Source organism: Somniosus microcephalus, unplaced genomic scaffold (genome assembly GCF_052327205.1).
Source record: "Somniosus microcephalus isolate GS21.2 unplaced genomic scaffold, FLI_Smic_1.0 unresolved_chr6, whole genome shotgun sequence".
Lineage (NCBI taxonomy): Eukaryota > Metazoa > Chordata > Chondrichthyes > Squaliformes > Somniosidae > Somniosus > Somniosus microcephalus.
Genome location: NW_028225184.1, coordinates 32,483,275 through 32,493,698, shown reverse-complemented (window position 1 = coordinate 32,493,698; position 10,424 = coordinate 32,483,275).

Sequence of the window (10,424 nt, the reverse complement as noted above, 5' to 3'; positions counted from 1 at the left end):
TTTCCAAGTGGCAGGCAGTGACTAGTGGGGTACAGCAGGGATCTGTGCTTGGACCCCAGCTATTGACAATATATATAAATGATCCAGAGGAGGGAACTAGATATAATATCTCTAAGTTTGCAGATGACACAAAGCTGGGTGGGCGTGTGTGCTGTGAGGAGGATGTAGAACAACATCAGTACGATTTGTATAGGATGGGTGATTGGGCAGATGCATGGCAAATGCAGCATAATGTGAATACATGCGAGATTATCTACGTCCCTGGCAAAAACAGGAAGGCAGATTATTACCTGAAAGGCAATAGATTGGGAAAAGGGGAAGTGCAAAGAGACCTGGGTGTCCATGTGCACCAGTCGCTGAAGGTAAGCATGCAGGTGCAGCAGGCTTTTAAGAAAGCAAATGGTATGTTGGCCTTCTTAGCGAGAGGATTCGAGTACAGGAACAACGATGTCTTACTGCAGTTGTACATTCCTTGATGAGACCACACCTTGAGTGTTGTGTGCAGTTTTGGTCGCCTTATCTGAGGAAGGATGTTCTTGCCATGTAGATAGTGCAGCGAAGATTCATCAGACTGATACCTGGGATTGCAGGAATGACGTATGAGGAGAGATTCGGTCGATTTGGCTTACATTCGCTAGAGTTTAGAAGAATGAGTGGGGATCTCATTGAAACTTGTACTATTCTAACAGGACTAGACAGACTAGATGCAGGAAGGATGTTCCCCATTGCGGGGAGTTCAGAAGCAGGGTTCACAGTCGAAGGATAAGGGGTAAACCATTTAGGACTGAGATGAAGAGGAATTTCTTCACCCAGAGAGTGGTGAAACTGTGGAATTCTCTGCCACATAGGGCAACTGAGGCCAAAATCATTAAATATATTCAAGTAGTAGTTAGATATATTTCTTGAGGCTAAAGGGATCAAGTGATATGGGGAGAAAGCAGGACAGGTACCTCATTTGGATGATCAGCCATGATCTCATTAAATGGCGGAGTAGGCTGGAGGGGCCGAATGACCTACACCTGCCCCCATCTTCTATCTTTCTATGCTTCTATACTGTTCTAGGAAACCATCCCAGATACACACTATGAACTCCTCCTCAAGGCTACCTTGGCGAATTTGATTTGTCCAATCAATAGACTACCGAATAAGGTCAGAGTATGCGGAGTCAGGAGATAAGTAGCAGAATAGGTTGCTAGCTGGCTTCAAGACAGAAAGCAGAGAGTGGGAGTAAAGGTTAGCTATTCACAGTGGCAGAAGGTGCGTTGTGGTGTTCCACAACGATCAGTGCTGAGATCACTGCTGTTCACAATTTACATTAACGATTTAAACTATTCAATCAAAACACAATTTCTGAATTTGCAGATGATAACAAATTGGGGCAATAGTCAATAATCTGGAGGAGTGCAATCCATTATAGGGGGATGTTAATAAACTCGAAGAATGAGCAAATAATTGGCAAATTAAGTTCAACATAGATACATACGAGGTAATACCTTTAGGCAGGAAGAATAGGGAGGTCACTTATCACTTGATAGGTTCGAATCTAGGTGGGTTAGAGGAACAACATTTCCACTGATTTCAAATACATACATTCACTTAAATTTGCGACATAGGTTAGCAAGGCCACTTAGAAACAAATCAAGCACGAGGGTTTATTCTAGAAGGACACAACAGAAAAGTAGGGAAGTTATGCTGAGCCTGCATCGAACCTTTGTTGGACTGCATTTAGAGTACTGCTTGCAGTTCTGGTCGCCAATTGTTAAAAAGGATTTAGATTCAAGGGAGAAAGGGCAGATGAGATTTACAAGAATGATACAAAAATGTGATGGTATACTTATAGGAAAAGATAAAATTGCTGGGTCTCATTCCTCTTGAAAAAGGAAGGATGAGGAGTGAGCTTATAGGGGTCTTTAATATTATGAAAGGTTTTAATAGATTGGATACGGAGAGAATGTTTCCACTTGTGGGGAGGAGCATAACTGGAGGCCATCACTAGAAGAGTGACACCAAGAAATCCAATAGATAATTGAGAAGAAACTTATTTTCCCAAACAGTTGTGAGAATTTGGAACTCGCTTCCAAAGTGAGTGGTTGAACCGAATAGTATAGATGCATTTCAGGGAGGCAGGACATGAAGATGAGGGAGAAGGGAACAGAGTGTTACGCTGACAGATTTAGATTTAGACAGGAGGAGGCTCGAGTGTAGCATAAACGCCGGTATGGACTGATTGGGCCGAATGGCCTGTTTCTGTGCCGTATATCTATTGAAATCCTATGTTATCCTATCGAGTCATCATCTTCCAAAAGTCTCTCGATTGAAGAATTGAACGATTGGATTGGAAAATAGCAAGACGCAGAGCATTATTTAAGAGGGAACGAGAGATCAACTAGGAAATTATGGGCTCAGTAGACTGCTCTCAGTTGTGGGGAATGTACAACAATCTATTATTAGGACAGAGTGACAGAGCATTCGGAAACAAATGAGCTGATCAGAGAGATCCAGCATGAATTTGTAAAGGTTAAGTCACCTCTGTCGAAGCTAGTTCATCGTTTTGAGGAGATACCTAAAGTGGTAGGTAAAGGATTGTCTATGGATGTTATTCAAATGGAATCTCAGAAGGCATTCGACTAGCTTGTGCATGGAATTGGAGGAAACTTATAGACTTCAAGGACAGGAAATTTACTATATTGCTGGAGACAGATAGTAGGAATAATGGCTCTGTAATCACACTGGCAGGATGTGATTAGTGGTGTCCACCGGGGATCTGAACTGAATCTCAGATTTTCAGTAAATTTAACAATGACTTGAAAGAAGGAATAGGGAGTCGTATATTTAAGTGTGCTGGTGAAATTAATTTAACTGACGCAGTAAATAATGCACTCTTGAGCAGAAAGCTTTAAAGGGACATTGATGGATTGGGTGAGTGGGAAAAATGTAGCAGAGGAATGTAAAGTGAAAAAGTGTGAGATCTTCCAATTTGGACGTAAAACAAGATTCCTGTATTTCTTATTTGGTGAAAAACTGGGGAAAATGGAGGATCGGAAAGATTTAGGAATCAAAGTACAGAAATTAGTAAAATCTAGTGGAAAGGTAGGAACATAATTACAAAGACTAGTGGAATGTTAGCCTTTATCTCAAGATGTGGAGATGCCGGAGTTGGACTGGGGTGGACAAATGTAAGAAGTCACACATCAACAGGTTATAGTCCAACAGTTTTATTTGAAATCACAAGCTTTCGGAGCGCTGCTCCTTCGTCAGGTGAAGTGGAGAAATGCATAAAGACACAGCTTATATCTCAATATATAGTTTTATCTCAAGATATAGTTTTATCTCAAGATAGCTGGGATTCGAAGTGGAGGAAGAAAGTTGTCGCTGTACAGAGCACTTGATTACGGAGACATGGTTGCAGCGTGACCAAGACTGGGTGCTGAATATCCAGGGGTATTTGATATTCAGGAAGGAAAGTCAAGAAGGAAAAGGAGGTGGGGTGGCACTGTTAGTAAAGGATGACATCAGAGCAATAGTGAGCAAGGATATTTGCTCAGAAAATCAAGATGTAGAATCAGTTTGGGTGGAGCTAAGAAGCACCAAGGGGCAGACAACATTGGTGGGAGTTGTCTGTAGGCCTCCAAACAATAGTGGATCTGTAGGGGATGGCATCAAACCGAAAAATAGAGATGAGTGCAACAAGGGTTGTACAGTAATCATGGGTGGTTTTAATCTACAAATAGGCTGGCCAACCAAATTAGCATTATTAGAGTGGAGGATGAATTACTGGAGCGTGCACAAGATTGTAATTTAGGCCAGTACGTTAAGGAGCCAACCAGGGAACATGCTATCCTAGATTGGGTATTGTGCAATGAGAAGGGGTTAATTCATAATTTAGTTGTTATGGATACTTTAGGAAGAGTTACCATAATATGATGCAATTCTTCATTACGATGGAAAGTGAACAATTCCAATCAACCAAATTTTTAACATTACTGTGGAGTAGGAATTCCTGGAGTGTTTACAGGATGGTTTCCTGGAGCAATATGTCGAGGAACCAAACAGAGATCAGGCCATATTAGAATGGGTATTTTGTAACGAGAAAGGATTAATTAGCAATCTTGTTGTACGAGGCCCCTTGAGTCAGACGATCATAATATGATCGAATTCATCATTCAGATGGAGAATGACGTTGTCGACTCACAGGCTTGGTACCTAAATTTAAATAAAGGAAACTACGACAGTCTGAGGCGCAAGTTGGGTAGGATTGCTTGGGGAATGTCACTCAAAGGGTTGATGGTGGATATGCAATGGCAAACATTCAAAGACCGCATGGATCAACTACAGTATTTGTTCATCACAGTTTGGCATAAATATAAAACGAATAATGTGACTCAACCGTGGCTACCAAGGGAAATTAGGGATAGCATAAGATCCAAGGAGAGGACATATAAATTGGCCAGAAAAAGCAGTAAACGTGAGGATTGAGAACAGTTTAGGATTCAACAAAGCAGCACAAAGGGATTAATTAAGAAAGGGAATATAGAAATAAGAGTAAGCTTGCAGGGAACATAAAAACCGACTGTGAAAGCTGTTATAGATATGCGAAGAGAAAAACATAGGTGAAGTCAATCGTAGGTCCCTTGCAGTCAGAATCAGGGGAATTTATAATGGGGAACAAAGAAATGTCCGACCAATTAAATACATATTTTGGTTCTGTCTTCACAAAGGAGGACACAAATTACCTCCCAGAGATGTCGGGGAACATAGGGTCTGATGAAAGGGAGGAACTGGAAGAAATCAGTATTTGTACGGAAATGGTGTTAGGGAAATTGATGGGATTGAAGGTGGAAAAATCCCCAGGGCCTGATAATCTACATCCTAGTGTACTTAAGGAAGTGGCCCTAGAAAAAGTAGATGCATTGCTGATCATCTTCCAAAATTCGATGGAATCTGGAACAGTAACCATGGTTTCGAGTGTAGCTAATATTACCCCACTATTGAAAAAGGGTGGTAGAGAGAAAATGTGGAATTACAGACGGGTAAGCCTGACATCGGTAATGGGGAAAATGCTAGAATCCATTATAAATGATGTAATAGCAGAGCACTTGGAAAACAGTGACAGGATCGGACAAAATCAACATGGATTTACAAAATGTAAATCGTGCTTGACTAACCTACTGGGATTTTTTGAGGATGTAACTGGTAAAATAGATAAGGGAGAACCAGTGGTTGTGTTGTATTTGGACTTTCAGAAGGCTTTCGATAAGGTCCCGCTTAAGAGACTAGCGTGTTAATTTAAGCAACATGGGATTGTGGGCAAGGCATTGAATTGGATAGAGAACTGATTGGCAGAGAGAAAGCAAAGAGTTGGAATAAGCGGGTCTTTTTCCGAGTGGCAGGCAGTGACTAGTGAGGTACCGCAGGGATCGGTCCTTGGACCCCAGCTATTCACAATATATAATAATGATCTAGACAAGGCAACTAGAAGTCATATCTCCAAATTTGCAGATGACACAAAGCTGGGTGGTCGTGTGTGCTGTGAGAAGGATGCTGAGAAAATCCAGGATGATTTGGACAGGTTGGCTCATTGGGCAAAAGCATAGCAGATGCAATATAATGTGGATATATTTGAGGTTATTCATTTTGGTGGCAAAAACAGGAAGGCAGATTATTATCTGAATGGCAATAGATTGGGAGAAGGGGAAGTGCAACCAGACCTGGGTGCCCTTGTGCACCAGTCGCTGACGGTAAGCCTGCAGATGCAGCAGGCATTTAAGAAGGCAAATGGTATGTTGGCCTTCTAAGTGAGAGGGTTTGTGTTCAGGAAGAGTGATGTCTTGCTGCAGTTATACAGGGCCTTGCTAAGACCACATCTTTAGTAGTGTGTGCAGTTTGGTCGCCTTATCTGAGGAAGGATGTTCTTGCCATGGAAGGAGTTCAGCGAAGATTCACCAGGCTGATACTTGGGATGGCAGGAATGACGGGTGAGGAAAGATTGGTCGATTGTGCTTGTACTCGCTGGAGTTTAGAAGAATGAAAGGGTATCTAATTGAAAGTTATAAAATTCTGACAGGTCTGGACAGACTAGATGCAGGGAGGATGTTCCCGATGGTCTGGGAGTTCATAACCAGGGGTCACAGTCTAAGGATAAGCGGTAGGTCATTTACGACAGAAATTAGGAGGAATTTCTTCACCCAGAGAGTGGTGAACCTGTGGAATTCTCTATCACAGAAGGCAGTAGAGGACAATACATTAAATATATTCAAGAAGGAGTTGGATATATTTCTTAAGGCTAAAGGGATCAAGGGGTATGGGGAGAAAGCAGGGGCCGGGTTCTGAATTTGGATGATCAGCCATGATCGCATTGGATGGCAGAGCAGGCTCGAGGGGCCGAATGGCCTACTCATGCTCCTATCTACTATGTTTCTATGTTTCTATGTTTCTAATCCGAAAGTAGGGTCCTTAATCTAAACAAGGGAAAGTACGAAATATGAGGAGGGAGTTGGATATAATAGATTTGGGAGCTTAATTTAATTGCATGACAGTGGATTGCAATGATTAACGTTTAAGGAACGAAAGCAATAATTGGAAAAGTTATAAATTCCTTTCTGGTGCAAAAACCGAAAAGAAAAAGCGGCCCAACAATGGATAAGCAAATAAATTTAGGATAGAATTAGCTCCAAAGAGAATCCATATAGAGTTGCCAGAAGTAGCAAGCCTGAGGATTGGGAGCAGCTTAGAGTTCAGTAGAAAAGGACCAAGAGTTTGATAAAGAGGGGAAAATAGAGTATGAGAGTAAACTTGGAAGGAACATAAAAGCGGATTGCAAAAGCTTACACAAGTATCTAAAAAGAAAACGATTAGTGTAGAAAAATGTAGGTCCCTTACAGCCAGAAACGGGCGAGTTTATAATGGGGAACAAAGAAATGGCTGGGCAATCAAACAATACTTTTTTCTGTCTTCACGTAAGAGCACATTAATAACATCCCAGAAATTGTAGGGTACCTGAGGTCTAGGCAGAACGAGGAATTAAATAATTTAGTATTAGTAAAAAAATAGTGCTGGAGAAATTAAAGGGACTGAAAGCCGATAAATCCCTAGCATCTGATAATCTGCATCCCAGAGTACCATAATAGGTAGCCATGGAAATTGTGGATGCATCGGTTGTCATCTTCCATAATTCTATAGATTATAGAACAATTTCTGCAGATTGGAGGGTGGCAAATGTAACCCCACTATTTAAAAATAGAGGGAGAGAGAAAACCGGGAACTACAGACCGGTTAGCCTAACATCAGCAGTAGGTAAAATACTGGAGTCTATTATAAAGAATGTGGTAATCGGACACTTAGAAAATATGAACGGGATTAGAAAATGTCAACATGGATTTATGAAAGGGAAATTGTGTTTGACAAACCTACTGGAGTTTTTTAAGGATGTAATTGGTAGAATAGATAAGGGAAACCTAGTGGATGTGTCGCATTTGGCTTTTCTGGTGGCCTTTGATAAAGTCTCATATAACAGTTTTGTGTGCAAAAGTAAGTATATGTGATTGGGGGTAATATACTGGCATGGATTGTTAATTGGTTATAGACAGGAAACAGAGAGTAGGAATAAATGGGTCTTTTTTGGGGTGGCAGTCAGAGACTATTGGGGTACCGCAGAGATAAGTGCTGCGGCCCCAACAATTCACAAAATATACCAATGATTTGGATGAGGGACAAAATGTATTATTGTGAAGTTTTCTGATGACACAAAGCCAGGTTGGATTGTGATTTGTCAGGAGAATGCAAAGAGGCTTCAAGGCGATTTAGAAAAGTTGAGTGAGTGGGCAAATATATGGCAGATGCAGTATAACGTGGATAAATGTGAAGTTATCCACTTAGGTATGAAAAACAGAACGGCAGAGTACTACTTTAAAGGTAATAGATTGGAAAATGTTGATGTACAAAGGGACCTGGGTGTCCTTGTACACCAGTCGCTGAAAGTAAACATGCAGGTCCAGCAACGGTTAGGAAGGAAAATGGCATGTTGGCCTTCATTGCAAGAGGTTTGAGCACAGGATCAAGGATGTCTTACTACATTTATACAGGGCCGTGGTGCGACCTCACCTTCAGTACTGTGTGCAGTTTTTGTCTCCTTACCTAGCGGGAGTGCAGCGAAGGTTCACCAGACAGGTTCCTGTGATGGTAGAACTGCCGTATGAGGAGAGATTGGGTCTGTAGTCGCTAGAGTTTAGAAGAATGAGAGGGAATCTCACTGAAACGTATAAAATTCTGACAGGGTTTGACTGGGTGCAGGGAGGATGTGGGGACTTGAACGATGGGTCGCAGTCTGAGTATACGGGGTAGGACATTTAGAACTGAGATGAGGGTGTTGAACCTCTGGAAATCTCCACCAGAGAAGGCTGTGGAGGCCATAGCACAGAATATATTTAAGAAGGAGAGAGATAGATTTCTAGACACAAAAGGCACCAAGGGATATGACGAGAGAGTGGGAATATGGTATTGAGATAGAGGAACAGCCATGATCATATTGAATGGTGGAGCAGGCCCGATGGAACGAATGGCCTACTCCTGCTTATATTCTCTATGATAGACCCCGTCTGGTGGAACTGCATTCAGTTCTGGGCAGTGGGCCATATGAATGATATGAAGGCCCAAAAATTGCGGTCAGTCTCGATGGAGCTGCAGAGAACTGAGACTTGCTCTTCGACACTGCTTAGTTGTGGGCAGCATATGACATCACTAAGGCCAGGAGTGCAGCCTACAGCCAATGAGTAAGTGAAGACACGCCCACAAAAGCAGTGAAAACTAAGCCACGCCCACATTAACCTCTTTCAGTCTCTTCCATTTTAATTACATTTTAAAAAACTTTCCAAACTTCTAAGAACTTCTAAAAATATTTAACTTACTGGTGCTTGTACTTTTTTATATATCCGCCGTTTGTTTTATTTGTTTTCATCAAACCCACAATCTATTGGTCCCTCGCTATACAACCTCTTGTTTTGACACCGAGAAAAAGTCTAACAATGTTTTATATCTCCTACAGGTAATGCTGTTGAACTTCAGAAATACATTCCCAGCCATATTTTCAATGTTAATTTCCAGTATCAAAATATATTTTTCAGACATCATTTAGACTGTTAATAAATAAATCTGCTCTCCACGTTATAGAGAGATTATGTTGTTTGTTATAGAAACATAGAAGATAGGAGCAGGCCATTCGGCCCTGCTCCGCCATTCAACGAGATCATGGCTGATCATCCAAACCCCAGCACCCGGTCCATACAGCGACAGCCATCCCACACAAGATCTATCCCCGTAACCTCGCGTATTTAATCCCCCCTAACACTAAGGGCCACTTTTTTATCATGGCCAATCAACCTCACCCGCACATCTTTGGACTGTGGGAGGAAACCAGAGCACCCGGAGTAAAACCCACGCAAACACGGGGAGAAAGTGCAAACTCCACACAGGCAGTCACCGAAGGCCGGATTTGAACCTGGGTCCCTGGCACTGTGAGGCAACAGTGCTAACCACTATGCCACCGTGCTTCCTTTATGTTGAAAGTACAGAATTGTTCACTGAAATCTGCTAGAAGTTAGAAGGAGTAAGGATACCGATCAGCAATTATCGAATTGAATGGCAGAAACAGGCTCGAGGGACTGAATGGCCTAGTTCGATTCCTATGTTCCTATATGCTAATTATGGTGTGGTTTGCTGAAGTGCTCACAGTATTCCAGATGTAATATATATCTTGCTTAGGTCGAAATTGGTTGACCAAACAGCCCCCGACACTGAACTATATTGCCCAGAGTTTTGCCCACTCATTAAGGTAGCAATGTCCCATTACAACGGTCTGCTGCTATCGCCAGAATATACAGCTTAGTGCCGTCAGTGGAGTTGGATATCTGGAACTTTATTCGTTCCTGTAACTCATAGATCAATGCAGTTAAAACACGAGGCCGCATTACAGAATCCTGGGGACACCACTTGTCACTTTTTGCCAGTTAGATTACAGACACATTATCGCTGCTCTATGATTCGTAACTGCTAATCAATTCAGTACCAATGTCACTAATTTGTCTTCAATTCCATGCGCTTTACCGGACAAATGCTCGACTTAATATTACGATGACTTATTTTGATCTAACCTGTGTATAATTTTGTTAACAACTCAAGTCCCTTTTTATCCAGCTTCCCTGGCATTCCACTCTCCTTAATTTGCATGAATGATTTATTGGTGAACAATCCACAGCGGCATTCTGTGCCTCTCCTGGCATTCTCTGAAAGGTCTATCGAGATTTCTGTCAATCTTTTCATACGTGCAGCAACGCCCACTCCCGCTCCTGCACTGTTGCTGATCACGACACCCATCACTCTTGCTGAAGCCTAATCACACAATCTATTTATCCATCCCAGTCAAGTAATTC